The 23,769-nt window shown below is 35.1% G+C and overlaps 1 non-coding gene and 2 pseudogenes across 1 annotated transcript; 1 reads left to right on the top strand and 2 right to left on the bottom strand.

Moving 5' to 3' along the window:
• The first annotated feature begins 11,482 nt into the window (after positions 1-11,482).
• Positions 11,483-12,370, top strand: LOC115454401 (annotated as a pseudogene).
• Positions 12,371-12,850: 480 nt separating this feature from the next.
• Positions 12,851-19,380, bottom strand: LOC119192157 (annotated as a pseudogene).
• A 503-nt stretch (positions 19,381-19,883) lies between these two features.
• LOC115450240 lies at positions 19,884-23,769 on the bottom strand (the record flags this gene model as incomplete). Its single annotated transcript, XR_005113585.1, is given in 7 exon segments — positions 19,884-20,236; positions 20,344-20,449; positions 20,522-21,056; positions 21,373-22,109; positions 22,241-22,409; positions 22,943-23,041; positions 23,671-23,769. It is a non-coding gene; the product is annotated as an uncharacterized LOC115450240 (transcript).

Consider the following 23,769-nt stretch of genomic DNA (forward strand, 5'->3'; position numbering starts at 1 on the left):
CTAGGATATAGTTGCAACATTGAGAAAAATATTTGTGAGTTTGTTGTAGACACTGGTTGTACGTCTCACATGGTGAGTGATAAAAGTTTTTTAGAAAACATTAAATGTAAAGAAACCGAACTGTGTTTGGCAAAGAAAAATATAACAATGACAGCTTCGTGTAGTGGCAATGTTGTGAATTGTATAAAAAAATGTTTTGTGTGTTCCTAACTTGTCTCAGAATTTGTTCTCTATTTCAGCTGCTACTAAAGAGGGTGATGTAGTTATCTTTACTGAAAATAGTATTGAAATTAAAAAGGAAATTATGTAGCCTTAAAAGGAAAAAGACCAAACAGGTTTGTATAAAATAGATATTCTTAGAGACAATGGGATGTCATTATTTACAAAGAAACAAGAAACATGTAATGAGTGGCATATAAAAATGGGACATTGCAGTAATGGTGCTCTAAAAAAGTGAAGATGGCTGACGGTATATCACTTGATGAAAAAGAAATAAATAATGTCATTGATAAATGTGAAGTATGTATCCAAGCGAAGCAGGTAAGAAAGTCATTTAGTACTAAAAGAGAGCGAGCAACAAGAAAGCTCGAAATTATACATAGTGATATATGTGGACCATTGATTGTGACACATGGGATGATATGAAGTACGTGTTGCCAATACTTGATGATTTTAGTCATTTTACTAAAGTATACCTACTAAAACATAAAATGAAGTAAGCGAGCATTTGAAGCATTGCATTAATGAAGGAAAGGGAAACTATTAATAATGTTTCTATTTTACGATGTGATAATGGTGGTGAATACACAGGAAAAGAATTTAAATCATGGTGCTGTAAAAAAGGTATTAAATTGGATTATAGTATACCATATAGTCCACAATTAAATGGGAACGCTGAAAGGTTAAATCGAACCATAATGGAAAAAGCTAGATCACTCTTATTTGAGTCTGGAATGCAAAAAGAAATGTGGGGTGAAGCAGTTCGCACAGCAACATATTTAGTAAATAGATTACCCAGAGAAGAATCATTAGTAACTCCATATGAAGCATGGACTGATAAGAGACCTAATTTTTCCAACATCCAGGTATTGGTCCAAAAGCCTTCATCAAAGTTTTGAGATCTACTAAGAAATTAGATTCAAGAACAGAAGAGTATATCATTATTGGATATTACAAAACAGGATATAGGTTGTTTGATAAAATAAAAAGAAAAGTTATTTATGCTCGTGATGTTATATTTAAAAATAATATGGCCGAAATAAATACATATAAAACTGTATACATAAATATATATAAAGAAGATTGTCAAGAAGAGCATGATGAAGAAGAATTTCTCTCCAGATGAAACTGGTAGTTCCAGCGATTCTCAAACTGTTGACATACATACCAAACCCTTAAATAAAATTTATAAAACATAAAATGTCATTAGTTAAAAAAAATATTAATTGTCTACCTGTATTAAAACTATTTTTTTTTAAAGTTTTCTGATCGTCGTTATATGTGTTGTTAATACAATAACATTAACAAGTTTGATTTGTATCAATAAGAAGTAGGGTATGTTTTGTGATTTAAAAGATGTAAAGTTTCGGAAATTAGGAGAGGGTGTTAAAAAAATAAATAGGTTTTGGTTTTAATTTCCGAATTTAAAAAAGGGAATATAATGTCTTTTGATGGAAATACTCTCTCTGGTTCCTTTGACTTAAAATAAAGTGGTTGTACGTTTTCATTTATTCTACAAAATAAATTTATAATTACTTTTTAAAAGTGTTTAACATTAAAATAAAACCCGAACAATATTTACTCATTCATATTATTTTGTGTAAGTCATCATCATATTCTGGAAGTTGTTTTTTACATTTTGTCGTATTTAAAGTCACGCTGAAAAAGTATAAGTTGGTACCTTATTAAATCTTCATGTTTTATGCAAAGTTATTTTAATATGAAACAATCCGTTTAGACATTTATTTTGGCCCGTCTTCGGAATTTTTTATGATCGAGAAAATTTAATCACATCGTAAAAACATTAGCAGACCTTTTAGACAATATCTTTAGGTATATTGTGTATTTTTTGAAGAGTCTTATTTAACAGTAAATACCTAATAACTTTGATCTTGCAAACCATTGCTTCGCCGTTACGCCCTCGGTGACTCGCCTTAAGTAGCTATTTTAGCATGGCTTCTATAGCTTTAGTTATTACAAAAACATATCATGATTGCATGCATATTATTTTGTCTAACAAACAAGCCCAAGAGCATAGTTACGCTTTAGATGTAATTAAACAAGCCTCATTAACTTCTTTCGTCGATAGAGGTGGATTGAAATACGTTTCCAAATTGGTATACGAAATTATAGTTTATGCCGAAATAATATTTTTGACATTAACAGTTAAATCGTGTAATAAAGTACAGAAGAATAAAATTATACTTATGATTTGTCAATATTTTTATGAAAAATTACATACCCTAATCGACCCGCCACATCCCGTTAGTTCTATTAATTGTGAAAGTAGACATGAAATTGAACTTATAAAACAAATATTTAAATCTCAGGCTGATTTCTTATGGAAAACATATAATGTTAAAAATTGTAGGCAAAAACCAGGGCCTAAGACAAAAATTTAATAAAACCGTATTATTTAATCATGTTTGAAGTTAAATGTGTTGCAATCTAAGAGTTCTATGATTATATAGAGCGGAAATTGGAAAGATTGTCATACAAAAATTTTGCCTTCGTGCGATGGTTCCTCAATCTACAGTGAAGTAGCAAAAAAACAATGTAAATTTTTTCGGTAATAAGTTTTCGTGCAAAAATTTGGCCCTGATGTCCGGTCTATAATTAACTGTACAGTTTAATGTCTAGTAGCAAATAGCAATAAATATTATATATTGGTTACCCATTGTGTTTTATTTCCTAAAATGTTGGTTACAGATTTAGAAATCTTTTATAGATAAAAAGCTTCCGTATTTTCTACTACTGCTTGTCTTGCTTCACCTGTCCTGTGGACGACCCGTCGTGTATGTTCATGTTGCGCTACCGCAAAAATGAGCACTACTCTGTAACTCTTTGAACTAAGTTAATACTATTAGTTTACACGTTATACCCGGGCCTCTACCTACGGAAATACTCAAAAGAAAATTCTATCGCATTTATAATTAAAACGGTAAGTCTAATCTATACAATAAATAATTTTGTCCTATATTTTAATGTTTCATTGTCACCATATGAGACAAGGACACAGTTACCAAAAAGTATTCTCGCTCGAGATTGTTTTTCCGGCATCAGTCAGCGCTCCAGGTGTACGTAGTACATATTAACTCCGTGGTGCTGAATTAATAAAAATAAACAAATATTCTCTATAGAGTCGTTGTGACTGGTTGTGACAAGTGATCATAAGTGACATAAATTGGTAGACAGCTCGATAATTCAAAATTGAAAACTTCTTATTTATAAGCATTTTATATACTATTATTACTTGACAAGGGCAAAATCAGTGATGATAAATAATTATCAGAGGAAGCCATAAACGAAGAAAACTTTCTGAGGAAACTTGATAAATGTGTTTACACAACGAGAAACAGTAAGTATTTACAAATTATAAGTAGTAGTTCGAGTATAAAATTGTTTTAAGTATTTTATTTTTAGATCTAACATAATTACATTTGTACAAATTATTCTATACACTTAAGTCACCCATAACTGGAAATTAATGATAACACGAATGTATGAGAGTGTGTTTATAATTTAAAGAAATTAAAGTTATGATTTCTTCGTTTAGGTCCTCCCCGCGACCGACCAGAATGCAGCCAACGCAAAGAAGTAACATTACCGAACGGTTGTACAGATGGAACAAGAAAAAAATACTTAGTGACTAATACAGAGTTAAGGTTGTCGGGAATAAAGGAAACATTACTAGAATTGGTACATTTATTATAAAACAAATCCAACAAGCTAGCTGTATTTGTGCTCTTTCTATTCCCAACAATCATATCAAATCAATGTTGGTCAATAATATAATTGTTTTTCTTTCAACTTATTATAAAAATAAATTATAATATGTTTATTTTGTTGTTAACTAATAGGTAACTATTAGCTTTAATATGTCTTAATTATTATAATGATAGTTGACTAGGTTTATAAAAGCCATTCCTAAGTCCTTGTTTGTTCCAAATCAATGCTAGAAAATAAGTATAAATTGTTTTTGTTTATTTTTAGTTTAATATCAAAATATTTTTTTAATATTAAACTGTTTTTTTTTTTCAATTGTTTAATGGTTCAATATATTAGCTGTAACATGTAGCTCTTTATGAGTGGCACCTTGTTCTATAATATCTCGGCATCTAAGGCACAGGATACCCTAGTTCAGATGCCAAGGTTCCATGACTTTGTAAATTTCGAAGTGTTACAATAAACATTTTATTAATAATAATTAATTTTTTTATTATTATTAATAAAAAATATTATTATTTATTATTATTAATAAAAATATCATCTTTTTGTTTTTTTGTTTGTTTGTTGCCGCCGCGAACCTTCTTTGCACGCTCATGCGACGCGAGTAAATGCACTTTTCCTTCTGCAGTCATCGGTGATTCCATTATTTCCAGCCGCCGCATCTCTCTCCGCCGCTTCTAAAGAACTCGCCAACTTCACTGCTTCCGAAAGAGAGAATACTGTTCTCGGTGAATAGACGCTAACGCAGACAAATCACCTCGCATTTAATTCCGCAAACAAATTGATCTCTCATATTTTCGTTCAAATTTGCTCCAAATTCACAATAATGTGACATTTTTTTATTCTGCCACGTAAACCGAAACAGTTTCTTGGCTCTTTGTCTCCTCTGCCTAAATTTATAGTGATCCGCTCGAGGCGATGGTGTGGGTTGCAGATGGTTCCGCATCTGCTCCCCACTCTTCGTATTTCGATTCTGAGGGTTTTTTTGGACTGGATAAATTGAATAGCTGTTTATAGGCCTCTTCCGCCCATTACGGCAATTAAAGTTGGTAATCTCATGTCTTCCTTAACATTATGGACTTTGAAATACGTTTCCAGTCGGTCTGTATACGTTGAACACTTACCATTTTGTACGTCGAATTTGGATACCTTCCAATCGACATTTTAACACATTATATCCTTTTTCCGAATTAGATCTCACTTTAAAAAAACTCTCTGAGGAACAATGCATAATAACACAGGAAGAAATCCAAAGAATATTGGACTGGCAAATGTAGAAAATAGAAAAAACGAGAGTATTTACCCAAATACACACTTTTCTATGAGGGCTACTACTAGTACACAGCCTCAGCAGGGCCGTTATACTCTAGTCCAGCTTCTACTACAAACAGCGGCTGCAGTAATTCCTTAGGATTTTATCCCCACGATGTAACTGCCTCAAGTAAGGGTTCTTTTGAGATTTTACCTTTCATCGCCAACTCACAATCGAAGATTTGTAGATCCAACAGTCAGGTAATCATCAGTACTAATAGAGCTGTTAATAACAATAAAACTTTCTTACCTTAATCTGTGTTTTCAATGACTCAAAGATTGCCCAGCACACTTCCAGTATTAAATTAGATATGGATGGTATCGATACACGATAAAAGTGACTGAGATTTCTAAACAACATTCGAGAAGCCAAAATGTCAGTGTAATTTCGAGTTCCACCTTGGCTGGCAAGGCGTCTCTCATAAATGTGTCTTGACGCTGAATAGAGCTTGATAACATAAACAAATCATCAAAGTCTTTTGACATCATTCTCAAAGCCAGTTTGTATGCATACCCTAGGATCTTTAATTCTCAACTGAATTAACAACAGAGCTGAGCCTCCAGTTTAATCTCTGTCATCTATCCATTTTCTTACCCAAATTAACTTCTTTTAGATATCTCTTCTTCAAACAAATGATACAAGAACTATTTTGTTCAACAAATTATTTATTCAGATTTTTTGCTGTTTTCGAGAATTAATTTCTCCGCACTGTATTTACAAACGTATGTACACCATAAGAAATATCCTCGACTACTGACGAAATACTGACTGCGTGTAAATCGTATGAGTCAGTTTCCGGCGCCAGCACTGGCGACAGCTACTAACCCTGTGTAAATCTGCCATAACACTTTGAGCGAGTTTCCCGTATTGAATGATTTAAGTTTGCTTCTATACTGCCCTCTAGCGTATAATGCACTAGCTTCCGATGAATCTTCACTTCCGTTTTCAATTTAGACTTTACAACATCCGCCGTTTGATGACCATAAGCATGGGGAAGTATTTTTCTGACAATCCTGCCAACATGAGACAACCAATCCACTCGTCATTTACCATAAAAGCCTGTTCTTGATTACTTCTGTCCTGTTTCAATAATTTGAGTAATATAACTCGTCATTGTCATCTGAAGTTTCGAGACGTATAGATATTAAATTTATCAACAGCATGATTCTCCTCGAGAAACCTGAATCGTCAAATATTTGTTGTAATTTCAGCTAAAGCTCTTTTGTAGTCCAAGCACTCTTAATGTGTACATGAAATGACGGATCGATGGTAAGTATTAACTTAGCCTTCGTCCTGGTGCAGAAGACTGCAATTGCATCTCCAACACCTTCATTCTTGAAGAAATTTAGCTTTCCTTCGAGAACAAGCAAATGTTCTGCAGCAAACGCCCACTCGCTGTAATTTTCTCGCCCTTTTGATTTTGGCACATTGCAATAAAAGAGTTTGTACTGGAAGCCATTTCTGTTAATCGACCGTATCCGGCGTTCTGTAGGATCACTGTAGTTTACACACATTACTGGTATAAAGTCACAAACTTAACAATACCGTTATTGTAATAACTAAATCGTCCACTATACACACAATCTTTACTTTGCCAACTGACTATCAAAATTGTAGCTGGGCCCATAACCTAGTAAAACGTGTTGCTTTTTACAGGGCGGCGCACGGTGGACTATATTTATATTATATAAACCAATCAATAAAAGAAATATACATCGTTCCGAATGATGACCAATGAATAAAAATTAAATTAATTATGCTCTTCGTTTCGACTACTAGTTAATATTGTTTTCAACAGATGGCATTACATGTTTCATTTGATGTTACAGAAATCAATTTCAACAAATATAATAGTCCGGTCAATTTAGACCTTAAATTGAGAGTGAAGTTACATAAAGTCCCAACAAGCTGAATTTCAGTGAAATTGTTCAAAATATAATTATAAACAATGTCTAGAAGTTCCCCATCATTCCCCTGTAAGGAAAAATTTAATTCAAGGTCAAAGGTCAAAAATGAGTTTTTCGCGATTTTCAGCAAAACGGTAAGTTTTATCATAAAAGTACTTCAGACAAAAATTGTAGATCATAAAATTATCTATAAAAATGTATCAATACTTTTTTCTTACGAGCCACCGTTTCTGAGATATAACGATTCAAAAAGTTATAAAAGTTGTTATCGTCATAATATGCATGAGTACGCCACGTATATACATCTAGAGTTGTAATATTTTATATATTTTTCTATCGTTTAAATATTTTTCTATCGGTCATTGTAACTTATACTTACAATATAAAATATACATAAGTTTTAACTACAAGAATATCAGGTAAAATGAAACCCAGTCCCTTAATCTTTAAGCCAGTGTAACTTCGAGACATCTGTCTTTTGTTCTATTGTGTGCGTGGCTAGGGTCTTATACCTGCTATAATAAATGAAATACTGTTAGTCTTGAGCGTCACTCTGTAGTGAAAACACGTGTTTATCCAAACCTATATTGTGCTGTTTTGAGTTTTATATAAAAATGTCTGAATATTGTTTTATTTGTGCTAAACTTTTAACTGAAAGTGAAGTTGTTACTGTTGAACGTGGTATGAAGACATTAATTAATGCAAGTATCGAAAGAGCTGATGATTTTTCGGAATATCTCAAAATCAGAAATCTGTGACAATACATGAAAATTGCCGTAAAATTATACTCGAAAGTCTTCTATTGCTGCAGCTAATAAAAGACAACGTGAAGAACAAGAAGCCAGTACATCCACAGCAAGTCCTCCTCGTACTAGATCACGTATCAGTGAATCAGCTTTTTGTTTCAAAGAACTATGCTTATTTTGTGGCGAGAAATTAAATGAAGAGAGTGAAAGAAGAAAATCCTCAGATTTTCGGCGTCGAATCAGCCAAGTAAGTACACTTCAATTTAAAGATTCAATTCTGGAAACAGCTCGGGCTCGTGACGATGCTTTAGCAAAAGCTGTTCTTGCTCGAGTCGAATTTGAATATGATTTAGTTGCTGCTGAAGCTAAGTATCATCGAGATTGCTATGCTAATTTTTAAAACCTTCCACTGGAGCTAAAATAGGTCGTCCTAAAGACGAAGCTATGAATTTGGCAATGGAGGAAATATTTACTTACATTGAAAATAGCGATGACTGTCAGTTCACTTTGAACGAATTACAAAAGGTTTGCAAAACTACGACTCTAGATAACAGAACGATTAAGCTACGACTAAAAGTAAAATATGGTGATAAACTTATTATCACTGAGAAATCGGGAGCATCAACATTCATATGCTTAGTGAATAATCATCATGATATTTTGAATCAAGCCTGGTACGAAAGAAAAAAAATGAATAAAACAGAAGAACGATTGAGAGTCCTAGACGCAGCTGCAGCTATTATTCGCGAAGATATTCAAACCGCAGTATTTGATAATTCTAACTACCCTCCACCAAGTCGCATGTTTGAAGATTTAAATAATGAAATCCCAGAATCATTGACATTTCTTGTGGAACGAGTGATTTTAAAAATAAACGATCAAATTTAGATCATTTAAAATTAATATGCACAAATATTTGCCATTGTATCATGACTGCTGTTCGACCAAGGTCTTTTAAATCTAAATTACAATTAGGCCTCGCAGTTTTTTCATCGAAGGTTCGGGTCTAAACGTCTTATACAAATCTTTTCGGCTTTTGGTTTATGTGCTTCTTATAATGATACAATAATGTACGAGGCAGCAGCAGTTTTCCATCGTCCTCCTCATGTCCTACCACCAGAAAGTGGCACTCTTATTCAATACGTTGCAGATAATGCTGATATTAATGTAAATACGCTAGACGGCAATAACACGCTCCACATAATGGGTATTATTCAAATTGTTACTCCAAAACATTCAGTTTTACTAGAAGAACCTATGCCACGAATAAAAGAAACTCTTTCAGCAAATGATTTCAAGGCAAAAGCTCATGTGCCGATACAGACTTATACAAATGACGGTGTAGTAGGCTACAGTAAAATAAATGTTAAAGATTTTGTTTATGGAACTGAAACAGTATCGTTGCTCAAAAAAGTTGATGTAGTATGGTTTTATGGAAAATGGAAAAATGAGTCTTTACCCGGTTGGAATGGTTTTATTGAACGTTTAACAAATAATCATACGAATTATTCTAAATCTCAAATTTCATTTTACCATTTATTCACCAACCAGCCAGTAACTATAATACTATCTATACGACTTTACTTTGTGCATTAGAGAATGCAAAACGGTATGGCCACACTGTATGCATCGTGACTTTCGACCAGCCCCTGTATGCTAAAGCTCGAGAAATTGTATCAGCCGCACCTCAGGGCTCTGAATTATCAAAAATCATCATCAGACTTGGAGGATTTCATTTACTGATGTCTTTTATGGGAGCAATTGGTCATATTATGCAAGGAAGCGGCATGAAAGAAGTACTAGCAGAGATCTATGCGTCAAAATCATTAGAAAAATGCTGAATGGTCATGCTTACGCAAGAGCTGTTCGAGCTCATACACTACTTCAGCTTACTTTGGCAATTATAATATTAAAAGAAGTTGAAATGAATGACATAATGGATGCAGATCTAATCGTAAATATCGAGCATATATTAGGTAATACTCTTTCATACAATGATATTGAAAATGACGATGAAGTATCTGGAGCTTTACTTGATAAATTTAATCAAAAACTAAAAGAATATGAGGAACGAGGACCAACTGCAAAACTTTGATTCAATATTTTTGTATGGTTTCCATTGCTAAAGAATTCCTAAGAGATGATTGGAAAGATGATTGATGCGTATGGGGATTGAAAGCTCATTTAAACTGCGTCAAAGAAATGCTTCCTTATTTTCACGCGTCTGGACATTTTCCTTATGCTAAATCTGCACACCTTTACTTGCAGGATATGGAACAATTACAGAATTTGATTGATCATGAAGTTTACGAAAAGTTTTCAGGAGGATTTTTACAGTTAGACGTTCAGACAAATTAAGTTGTGGAACTTCAACGGACATGGTAATCGAGCAGTCTATGATGAAAGCTATGAAGACAGATGGAGGTATTGCTCGAGGGAGAAGTACAAAAGAGAGCGTCATCAGTAAATGGGTTTATAGTATGCATGCTATGAATACAGTTTGTGACAAATTAGAAGATATCGCTAATGTTAGGATGGATACGACCGAGCAGCATGTTGATGCAAGTGATTCACGAGTAAAAAAGATGCTAGAGACATACGAAGACTTTAGAGTGGTTCTCAACGCATGATCCTTTCCAGAGGTTAACAAAATTGTTTCTATTGCGAGTGGTGTCGTTGGTGACGATAAAATTAATTGTTATAAAGCTCGTGAAGTTGGACTTGCTTCTATGGCAAAAATGACAGGACTGACATTCAATAATATTAAATTAAAACACGCTGATAAAGTTGGTTCCTCTCTTAACTATGACTAGTTCCATAAAAGTTCATGAAGAAAAAGTACCTATTGACCCTGTATTATTGTTCCAACGCATGAGTATTACTGCATTTCAAGATGAAATTGAAAAATATTTTGAATATGAATTAGCTCCCTACCCTTTATCGTTATTTGATGACATCGGGATGCGTAAAACACAGAAATCTACCATTTACGATTGTTTTGAAAAAGTAAATATTGATATTAACAACACTAATGCGACATACATCATTGACGGAGGATACTTACTACACCGCGTTGTGTGGGATAGCGAAGAAACATTCAACGTTATCTTAGATAAATACGTTCAATATGTACGTAGACATTTTGGTTCCAGAGTTACTGTCGTATTTGATGGCTATGATGATTGCACGAGAAATATCAAAGCTGCAGAACAACGTCGTCGAACTTTAGCAACATCTTCATCTTCTGATATTTTATTTGATGAACTTATGACAGTCCCAACCAGTCAACAGAAATTTCTTACAAATACCCACAACAAGTCTCGGTTCATTTCAATGTTGAAAGAAAAGTTTACGGCTGAAAATATATTGGTAAAACAAGCTAATAATGATGCTGATGTATTGATTATTGAAACAGCAATAGAGCAATTCAATTTGACAAATACAACTATTGTTGTTGGTGAAGATGTTGACTTACTTGTATTACTCACTGCTCGAACGCCAACTGAAAAACTATTTTTCTTAAAACCAGGAAAAGCTCAGCATCAATCAGATATATATTCATCAAAAGTTTATTTACTTTAGTAAAGTGTAAAGATCATGTACTATTTTTACACGCAATAACTGGCTGTGATACGACATCTGCATTTTACAGGAGGGGTAAAACAGCAGTTTTCAAAATGTTTGAAAAACAAGATTTAATTCAATGTGCTGAAGTTTTTAAAAAGAGTAATTCAACTCAACAAGAAGTTATTACCAACGGCATCCGCTTTCTTCTTTCTATGTACGGAGCTCCTAAAAATCTACCTGTTTAGATAAGCATCGATATGCATGTTTCGTTAAAAATACTAAACATAAAAACAAGTTCAATTAGCTTGTCTTCCTCCAACCTCAGTTGCTGCTCACCAACATCTTTTTCGAGTATATTACCAAGTTCAAGTGTGGCTTGGTTATCAGCTAGACCCTACAGACTGGGGTTGGAAGTTGGTCAACAATATATTAGAGCCAGTTCAAACTTTACTTCCACCTGCGCCGGAAAAACTGCTGAACACTATTTTTGCAACTGCAAAAGGGATGCAGTGCTAAATGTGGTTGCAAAAAAGTCGGACTGTCTTGTTCTTTGGCATGCACAAATTGTCAAGGCCGGTCGTGCTCTAATATTGAATCACAAACAATGGAGGATTCGTTTGACTCCGACGAAGTATCATGCGATACATCGCTATTGACGCAATTTACTTGCATCCAAAATGAAGATGAAGAAGAAGCAGGAGAAGAAGAACAAGAAGAAGATCAAGAAGAAGAACAAGAATTTGAAACTTACGAATAAGACGAATAAACTTCAACACTTTTTTCATTTACATCGCTTTTATCTTTCCCAATCTTTGAAAATTTCCGTTATTTTGCAAAAGTTTTACATTAAACAGGATCACAACTGACCCGAGGAGTAGCCCTACTGGGGAAACCACGTTAAAAACGCGCTAAGTACACTACCTCATAGGTGGCGTGGAAACGTGTGCATATTATGATAGTGGATAAAACATAAACATAATAATGTTAGATTTACTGGTGGTATGTCTCTTTATGTTAGAGTCCTCCTGTAGGTACCACCGAATGTCTATTTCTGCCGCCAAACAGCATTGTGTAGTCTTGTTGTGTTAAGGTTTGAAGAACATTGTAGCCAGTGTAACAACTGAACATAAGATTTAACATCTCATGTCTCAGGATGACGAGCGCAGTAGAATACCAAACAATACTTTGTAATTTAAAGTGTTAGATGATTTTTCTGTTGTTTATGGGCGGTTGTATCGCTTACCATCAGGCGAAGAGCAACCTGTCATATCATTCGAAGCAATAAAAATACGTTTTTTTATATAAAATGACCTCACTACACTCGATGGTACACAAATGGCAGTCGACTGAGTGGTAATCTCGTCAGTACATCATGCCGGACTGTTCCTAACCGCATATATCCTACCAGTAGGGCTGATACCTGTCTCTGCTTGATGATATTGGCTCGCGGGTTGGTGTGGTATCCGAACCAGTTCCGAACGTGGCGACTGCTCGTTGCCGCCGCTGAGGTTGAACACGCGCGGGAAGTACGGGATGTTGTACGACGGAAGTACGTCTCCCGGACGAGATGCTGCGTTCTGGAACAAATGTGAAATTGTAGCGTCAGAAACACTGCGGTCGGAACTGATTTATTTAAGAGAGTGCCGCAATTACAATCGTGTGCCTACCGCTTATACATACTTATACCTACGTTTGTATGATCTATGCACTGGAGGCGCTACAGTACCTTACAGAAATTATTTTTTATGTTTATGCGAATGAGCACATCGAAATTAAAACGGTTTTATCACGGTTTTTATATTATAATTTTTCCGCTTCCAAGACTTTGCAGCCTTCATGGTCAGTGAGGTGTTGGTCGTCCAAAGTCAACGTTACAATATCTACCTACATTTTACAATTATATAATTAAAATTATAATATAAAAAGCGCGATAAAATCCGAAAAAAGTAGACATTTTCAATTAGTCTTGCGGGTCTAGGTGAAGTGATGAAATGTTAGCTGTTGCCAGTCTCCTTATACCATCCCATCTTCTGTACTTGAGTGCGATGCGCCTATATTTTTAGACTTATAAATATAGGCATTTATTTAATTTGTAATTTCTAAAAGTTTTATGAAAGTGAAAGAAGTGTGCACTATACAGGTAAAGTGGCAAACCTGTCTCTACCTACCTCCATGGGATAGTGACATGATTTGTTACAAAATAAAACTTAAATTTTTTCAAGTTAATTGCACTTTTATATTTTCTGTCTGACGTCTCTTTTTCCGTCGTTTCCCAAATAACTCGTCTATCATACACACTTCTCATTCCGTCATCTCATCATCACACCGTCCCATCTCATCATCACACCCGTCCCATCTCATCATCACACTAACGTTCCATCCTCACATTTATGTAAATCTGTTAACTTACAGATCAGCGGCCTCGTGTATCCCGGCAGCTGCTCTATGACCCACAGCAGGCCCGGCTTCACTTTGCCTTTCTGTTTCGATGTGCTCGAGTGAACTTATTGTAGTCCACTATGTACCTGGAAAATAATAAATAAACATAATGTGATAGGGGCGAGCATATCGCCATATCGGGCACAAATTCAAGATCCCGGGCTGATATTGAGCAGAAAACCCAAATATCACTTTGACCGATCCGGGATTGGAACCCAGGTTCCCATACTCACCACTGGTTGTTGTAGGTGCCGCTGTTGTGCCTGCGGAAGATCTCGACCCACTCCTTGCCGCTCCGCGCGAGGCGGTTCGCTATCATGGCGCGCGCGTACTCCAATATCTGAGGGTTAATGTATCTAATTATTTACAATGTTTGCAACTGTACTGAATACTGAATTGCCTTCTAACAAATTTGTCTCGACGCGGTATATTTTCGGTCGGTTTATTATTTCAGGTCATTAAATCTGTTCATATTTAAACACTAGGCGTTGCTCGCTGCTACGCCCACGAAAAAATCATTTCTGCTAGAAACGTTCCTATATCAACATAGCAATCAGTAGTCTATTTTACCACCATAATAATAATAATAATATCAGCCCCTTATATATACTTGCCCACTGCTGAGCACGGACCTCCGACACTACTGTGAGGGATTAGGCCTTAGTCCACCACGCTGGCCTAGTGCGGATTATAGACTTCACACACCTTCGAAATCCTATATAGAGAACTTCTCAGATGTGCAGGTTTCTCACGATGTTTTCCTTCACCGTTAAAGCGAACGATAAATTCACAAAGAATACACACATGATTTTTAGAAAATCAGAGGTGTGTGCCGTTGGGATTTGAACCTGCAGACATTCGTCTCGGCAGTCCGTTCCACATCCAACTAGGCTATCGCCGCTTTATTTTCAATAAACGATCCAAATAGACTTTCAAAAATGGTCCAATCAGAACAATTTCCATACCGACCCGGCAAAGTGCACTGCGCCTAGCGGTAAGTGAACTGGGGTCCAATAGTATGTCGACTGACGAGATATGACCGGCAGTCGACACAATTATGCCGGCCTGTTGGAACCGCATATACAAAGACTGATCCCGGAACGCGACACACTTACATGGGCCATACAGAAAAGGAAAATGATAGTGTGACCTCACCTGTCCTACAGGCTTGACGTTCTCGAAGAGCGTGCGGTTGTTGTTCCCGATGGTGGTCTCGGCCGCCACCAGACCAGACGACGTTATGTAGAAGTCGTCTGTGGACTGACACACATAGTGTAATCAACTATAAAAATACCTCAACAAGACTGAAAATCGTCTGTATAAGTCCTTTTGTTTCTTACAAAGTTTTTTCACTGGAAAACTAATATCTACTTTTATTGTTATATTTTGATAAATTTTCAAAAGCAATCCATAATTTACATATAACAATAAGTAAATAATGCAGAAAAATATCAAAAATTAGAAAAATATATATATATAAATGAACGAAAAAAATATTATTACTAGGTATGCCATACTTGTATGAAGCCAGGATATGACGACAGCGACATCTTGCGGCCCGGGATCAGCTCGGCGGAGTCCGGCTGCAGCTTGAAGTTCATCACGTACATCTTCTGGATACGCAGCATTGACTGGTAGCTGGAATTATAGTATTCGTGAAGTATTATCGCTTATACATATTTTACTTGTTTGTTGTAGCTATGGCGTTATAAAAGTGATTGATTGAGACAATATTAATCTACAGTTTCAAGGGTAAATTTTAACAACTTATGATTTGATCATGGTGATCTCTGGAACCAGTAATAAGACTGACAATTATTTGATTGATAGGGAGCTTTTATAACCCTAAGTGCTTAAAGTTACATTATATCCCGACATAAGAAAAATACGCATGCGAAATCGCCAACAAAACTATTTCAATATAAGAGAAATTAGTATGAAAGTGTAGTAACAAACTCTTAGTAAACTTATTTCCTAGCTGGTGCGTGTGCGTGCGTGTGTGCGCGTGTGTGCATGTATTTGCTGGGTAAACCAACCTGTTCCAAGTAACTTGCGAGGTGTACAAGTCCTTGAGGCCGGGGAGCAGTTTGACCAGCCCGGTGCAGTGTTCGCCAAATAAAAATCCTTCAGGTGTCTCCTTGGGCATGGACAGCGCGAACGCGAGCTCGTCCAGGTCACCTAGCATGTTCAGCCAGCTGAAATATTTCGGTTTATAAGGGTTAGTTAGAGATGTGGCTAGTGTGTCTGTTTCCGATTTTGAAACCATGAGGAAGTTGTTTCGTATAGGTACTTATAGGGTAAGCAGAGATGCAACTAGTGCGCAACACTTATTTTCCAAGTTGTGGATGAAATTACCTATGTACAGGGCCCTACTTCTAAATGGGTAAACTTAATGTTTTTAAGTAAAAATAATATATTGTTTGTTCCAAGTATTCAGCAGCAACAACATTGTGTTTTTTCAAACAAATATTGTAAAATTATATATTTACGCAATGGGCGATGACTCTGGCTATGAAAAAATTATTAAATTTAATTTATAGAATTTAAGCCTAATATCATTAAAACAATGTAAATCCATTCTCACATGATATCCCTGATGGTGAGCCACTCGTACATGGGCTTGGTGGCCGCGTTGTATCCAGCAGCTAGACCTTCCAGCTGGATGTAATACAGTTTCACCTGGAATTTTCATTTAAGTAAATTTCCATTTAAACCGCGCAAAGCTGCTCAGTGTCGGCCTTGCTGCTGCGAGTTAAAATGTAAAAATACTCTCCAAGCCACCGGACGTCTCTAAAGTAGTAGCTCAGTCAAGCACCCTTTCCTGCACTTTAAAAGCCGCTTTTGTACTTACTGATACAGAAAGAAATTCTAAAATTGTTCTGTTTTTAATTAAATGAGTTTTATATTTCATTGTACTGCTAGCATTTCCGGCTGCCCTGACTTGACTAGAGCCAGACCTAATGTGGATTACCATAAAATCTTGGCCATAGAGATGATGATCATCACATTTGTAGCATATCATTAGAAGAAAAATCGGTTAAATGGGTTAAGTTGGTAATGTGAGCTGTCACTTGTAAATAATATATTACAAACTATACAGTGCGCTATACAATCAGGTGCAATATCCGTTATATTGTAGTATATCTAGCACCTTAACAGCTATGACATATAAAGCACAGTTTTACCTGATACCAGTATGGATCATTCGGGTTCTTCTCTATCATACTCGCCGTATACTGTTGGTTGGTGTTTATGAAGTCATCTATTAAACCACACACATCTGTTTTATTATAGCAATACCTGCAATATAAAACATGATTTTTATTGCTTATTCAGCTATATGGAGGTCCTTAAAAAATCTCACAATTCAGTTTCTCAGGACACAAAGTACTCCATAAGTTTAATCAATGATTGCTCTGTCTGCATACCAGACTTCATTCATATCCATTCAGAAAAACAGTCTTTTCCTTTAACAATCACTTGATAGTGAAAGAATAGTGAAAGAATAATAAAATAGATGAAATAAGTAACATATGTGGTTTCATGACTGCCATACTACAAGTATAATTAATTTTATAAATTGAAAAGTATGTTTTCTTAGTTTATATGTGTGTAGACAGCTCATTTACAATCATGTAAAGCTGTAGCTTGCAATTCCTTTTAAAAATATACAAAAATTAATCATACCCTTTAAGTACATTTTGCCAATGCATCCACATCAGGTCCCTGGTGAGGAACCCTTCGAGATACCCTGCAGCATACTGCTTCTCATCACTTGAGTCTCGGGATGTGTGAAGCTCCAGAAATGCCCAGCTGTGGAGATATATAGCATTATATATTTTCATTCCCAATACTTTACATTCATCAGCAGTAAAATACATTTTATACAAAATAAAATTATATCAATTCCATACTAACAACTAATTTATGTAATATATTATCTGAATTTGTATATACATTTTCATTAGATGGGTATTTATTGATTGTCACAAACAATAGATTAAAGTTAAGCAATACTTAATTTATACAAATTCAACTAAGGATAATTTTCAATTGTTATCATATAACTTGTTACTCCAACTTTGCAATGGTGACCCCACAAGTTAAGAAGCATATTTATATTTTTTGTATCATAGTACCACATAGCTTTCGCTCAAAACTTAACATTAAACAGTGCTTATTGGTCCTAGTCAATTATAGTGTTGGAAATATAACAAACCCTTTACTTGCATACTCTATCAGAAATATTTTGATGTAATCAGACTATTTTCATACTCATGTATAGTATATTAATTATTTATTGATGACTCAATATATCATAAGTTACTATGCCTATGGACTGCTGATAATACAAGTTATCAGAGGAAATTGGGAGCATGGACTCAAGCAGATATAGTGAACAAAGGAAATGTGATTGTAGTGGTTAGTTACAGAGATTTAGATTTATAGTAAGTAAATTTGTTTTGTTAGGTTTTTATAATTCTAAAAACACAATTAATATTCTAAGTTCTTTATAGCAGTTATTTAAAATTAATATTACTGTAAATATACAGAAAGAATAAACACTAAACAATATATTTATATACACAAGGTGTTAAAATCCTCTATATTTGCCTCCATAAGTGTGTCCCATTCGAATCTGCTGGTGTATGCCTGGTTCCAACAGGCCGCATAATTGTGTCAACTGCTGAGTAATCATCTCTCATCGATCAACATTCTAATGGACCCACTTGCCATCAAGTGTGGTGGGGTCCTTGACATGCATGTATACAATAAATAATAAACAATCTTTCTAATATTTGAGATGCTTTTGGTGCCCTTGACCATTTGGCAAATTTTTATAAAATCACGTGCTCTTCAATAAGGAATAAATTTAATATTGAATTTCGAAAAGGGCACATGTCTGGTACTGTAAAAAGTTTCGAATTGGAAAAAACTTATTTTCAATAGTGTAAAAAATAAAAAATATTTAGGTTACAATTTGGGCTCATTTAGCAATAAAGAATTATAAAAGTTTTGTTGTTATTTGTTATTATATATACATTTCTAGATATTTTATATTTATGAGACTTGCCCTTTTCGACATTGCATATTCAATTATAACTTACCCTGTATTATTAATTTCATTTCGATACGTAGCCTTCGCGAGGTGCACGTCGGGGATATCGGCGTAATATTCGGTCACAACAGCCTTCGCTTTATCTCCAGACCATATAACGTATCCATATTTACACTCACACAATTTTATTACAGTAAATATTAAACACAAAGTTAAGTGCGTAGCCATGTTTGTCCCGAGTGGTCCCGAGTCTGATCTTTGAGTTGTGTACCTATCAATACATAGTACAGTTTACATTTATCTATCTGTGTTAATAGTTTGTATATGTAAACACAAGGAAAAAGGAAAACAAAATATTTTGATTGTCAGTGTAATTGGCGCCTTTGTACGTCAACTGTCATATGCCAGCTAGCAGTTTTGACGTTAGTAATAATGTTGTCACTTAATAAAGTTTGAAATTTGGGTTATTTACAAATAATACAATTCATACATTCCAAGCGCTTCTCTACCACAAATGGCCGTATTAATAGATACTACTAAATTTCGATTTGAATTGCGATGTCAGGTAGGATGCTGTGGAATAAAAATCAGTATCTTAATAATATATCAGATCAAGACCTACTGGTGGTAGGTCTCTCATATATAAGAGTCCGCTTGGGTAGGTAATAGGTACCCGTACCACTGCAATGTCTCTTTCTTGTGTGTTGTTTCGATTTGAAAGACATTATAGCCATATCTCAGGATGGTGAGCGCAGTGCAATAACCAAACAATATTTTATTATTCACGGTGTCGGATGGTGTTTCTACTGTTTATGGGCGGCCGTAAGAAGTGAAAATTCTGTTAATTTGAATCGATATAACACTTGACAACATTTTTGCGTTTAGTTATTGCATTAAAATACAGATTAAAAATAATACATTTATTTTAACAATAAAAACAATTCTACAAAATCTCGTCATATTCACTCATAATTTCATCTTGAAGGACACAAACCAAAGAGATCACAGAGTCAATGTTATTTTTAGTATTCATCACGTTGCACATAATTTCATGCCGATTTCACTACACTTGTAGCTAATTTCGCGCAGTAAGTAAGGTGTCCGCTCGTGGGGTGGCGAGTTGAGCCATTCATTTGTATTTATAGCGACGGTTGCGTATCCTTGCTTCTCTAGCGTGTCCAGAATCAGGCGGAATGTACCCCGGAGACGATTGCTGTTCATTGAGAAGCATCCTGCTTTAAAGTTCATGATGCAAACACTGAAAAAAGAAACAATTAATCTGGATGTTGAAATAATATCTGGCCGAATAAATGGATGTACATTTTACGTAGAAAAGTTTTGTATGGATATCCATTGTTCACTTACACAATTCCTCCATTAGGTAAATTGAGCTGTTCTATAGGCACCTTTCCTTTTCCACTTAATCTTGGAAGTTTTTGTGGATAACCATTTTTTAGACATACTAAGGCATCTGAAAATAGTAATAGAGTGTGAAATAAAAGAATCTGAAATGACCAGGAATGAAATAATAAAATTACCATACCTGCAACAATACCACTTTGCAGCATAACATTTTTGACCACATACTCTGGACTGCCCAGCCCTTGAGCGAGACTTCGTTCTAACTCTTCGCTCAATAGCGAAGTCGGATACAAACTTTTGGCCTTATCTAAAATTTCTTGAGGCATCTTAAACTCTTTGGTATGGAACGTCTTGACGGCCTCATTCAGTGTCAGGAGCTGAAGATAATCGAGTGTATTCTGCTCTCTAGACAAGTACTCATCCAAGAATTCTTGGGAGAGTACCCTGCTGATCAGTCTGTCCTCATAGTGGCCCAATGAGGCTAATTCGAGACACATTTTGGCCCAAGGTAATGTAAAACTCTTGGCATCCAGGATTGGATTGAGAGACAACTGCCTGCGCAATTCATTCCACTGGTCAGGGTCTGGAGAGTAGTTGCTGTTTGAGAGGCAGTTGATGAAGCCAAATAGAACATTTGTTCGCGCATTAGATAATGTTGTAGGGTTGGACACTGCTAGTTGACAGAGGTATTCCACAAGGCCAAGGTGGGTGTGAGCCTGGGAAAAGACATTATGATTATAATAGTCCAAAAACATTGTGATATCACATGATGAGATTTTATTTTTATAAAATGGTACTCTTATATACAAAATAACACCCTCAAATGGTAGTGAGTTCAAAATGATTGCCTGCCATTACAATAATATTATAATAATAAGCTAGAGAAAATCATGATGATTTTTTAATTAATATAATTATCTTTGGTCCCATTTTTCTATACCGATTATAATCTATAAATTGGGCCCTATACCATTTTGCCATTATTTTTTAAGTATAAATTGTATTTCATCTATTTTGACAAAATATACTCACAATTCGAGACAATACTCTTGCAACAAGAAGCACTTTGTCAAACTCCAAATTATTCTTCACTACATAGTCAGCTATGCCATCCATCAATTGCTCATTATAATACTCTGGATGTTTCTCTAATATCCTTCCCTTGAGTTTCGCAGCCGTCCTCAGTATATCATCATAAGGTAATTCATGTAATTTTTGCGTCATAATAACGAGGCAGTTGTTAAGAAGTTTGGCTCTTGTGGGGAACACTTCTGCAGTACAATTAACTTGACATAACGCCCAGGTGATATATTTAGCAATTTGAGCATCAATGGCCTGGTTGTGGAGAAGGATACCGGTAACAACGTTATTTATGCAGCGATCAGGCAAGTCGTGAGAGCAGCAATACGCCAGCATATCTCTTAGCAGCGGTAGATCATCATTATCTATCTCCAGAGGTAAGTGGATTTGGAAAGCAAGAGGAAGTGCCAATTTCAATGCATCCACTAGATGATTCTTTTCCTCAAATCTATTTAGTATGAAGTCTAGAAACATAATCTGACGTATATTAATCGTGTTGATCTCGCATCTGATTATCTGTAGCATTGTTTGTATTATCAGGAGTCCACAGGCACACCAAGGAAAGACAGGAATTTTGTCGCTTCAATTGCTTCTTGTTTACGTCTATAGATCGTGCGTGCTTTTTAAAATTCTGGCACAATACGCCGAATGCTGGATCCCTGATTAGATCATCTGTATTGTGCGTGACTCTGAAAACATAGCAAATATATCAGCCAAATGAGTTCATTATTATTTTATAAATTATATGCAGTAATGTTATCAAGTTGGAATGAGGAAAGATAGAAGTGACTTTTAGGAGAAATATCCTAATTTTACTAACTTGCCAGTCTTTTGCAACTGAAAAAGCATTCGTAATGCTTGCAGCAAGTGTTTGGGCGTCATCTGCTGTAAGTTTGCTTGGACTGCCTCCAGGACATCTGTTGCGCTGGGGGCTGTCTTCAACATTAGCATCACAGCATCTGGTGATTTCCCACGGGTTAACTCTGAAACTGCAATTACAATAAAATAAGCAAAGATACAAGAAGTATCAGTACAGCATATTATTATGTAATAATTTTACATGATATTAATTGTCACACATCCACACTTACGCCTTTTATCACCAAATGGGTAGGCAGAGGTGCTAATAGTGCACATTTTCCATTGAGTGTAATTCCGCTCCATGATGTGGTAGGTAAGCCTATCGCCATATTGAGCACAAATTCAGACTCTGGGCCGATACTGAGTAGAAAAACCCAATATTGCTTTGCTCTTCTGGGGAGCGTACCCAAGACCTCAGTATTGCTTTTGCACGGTAATACAACTGTGCCACTGAAGTAGTCTAACATTAAATATCAATTTGGCAGTTTAATAAAATTAACACCAATGTCACAATTTTGTTGATTAGTGAAGGATAAACTTCTCCCATAAGTTACTACATCTGAATGTCACTTCACTCACTATTTAATGCAATAGAGTCAATTTTGGAAGTTCACATAAAAAATATAAAATAAATAATAAAAAAATCTATTAAGTTTCTCACTACTGGAGGACAGGCTCCTTGGTGTTGTTGTGGACTGACCGAGTGGACTAGCTCGGAGCACACTGCGCCACACACTCCGAAGTAATAGTGACATTGTTGCTGAAATTAAAAGTATGTCTTTATAATCTAAAGAAAATATATTGAAAAATATGAATGTAAAAATTACATTTACAAAATTTTATGCAGTAGTTGATTTAAATAACAGCTTTTGGGACCTAGTCCAATTCCAACTCTCAATACGGAAAACCCTGATAACTAAAAAAAGGGTAATGTATTGTATAATATTAACACAGTATCAAAAAGTGACTTGAAACTGTGTTATTAATGAATAATAGGTATTTCAGTAGAACAGCGCGGTAAATTATGTTCTTCACATATAAGCTTTGATATAACTATATTGTTATGGATTAGGATCCATGATCATGAAGGTTATGTTTTGTTGAATGGTACAAACACCATTTTCTGACAGAAACTATGTAAGGTATCACTTATATAATAATGAATGATACACAAACATATATGTACATTATGAAAACATGCCAAACAATTGAGATATCGTCACGACCTTCTATCAAAGAGGTGTTCAGTGTACTATCTTAGGAAAGATTAAAGGATGATAGATGATGAGGATGTTTATAATTTGAATCTATTAACTCTATAATATTATTTTGTAAATAGTTTCTTTACAGGAGTATGAAAAATGATAAATAATTCTGGATTTTACATACCTGACAATTGTCAAGTTTATCTACAATTATAGTACTAGTTATGTAAATAAGTTCACAGTTTTCTTGAATTACACTAGGCATACACATAGAAATTATAAA

The sequence above is a fragment of the Manduca sexta genome, unplaced genomic scaffold, assembly GCF_014839805.1.
Source record: "Manduca sexta isolate Smith_Timp_Sample1 unplaced genomic scaffold, JHU_Msex_v1.0 HiC_scaffold_2411, whole genome shotgun sequence".
Classification (NCBI taxonomy): Eukaryota; Metazoa; Arthropoda; class Insecta; order Lepidoptera; family Sphingidae; genus Manduca; species Manduca sexta.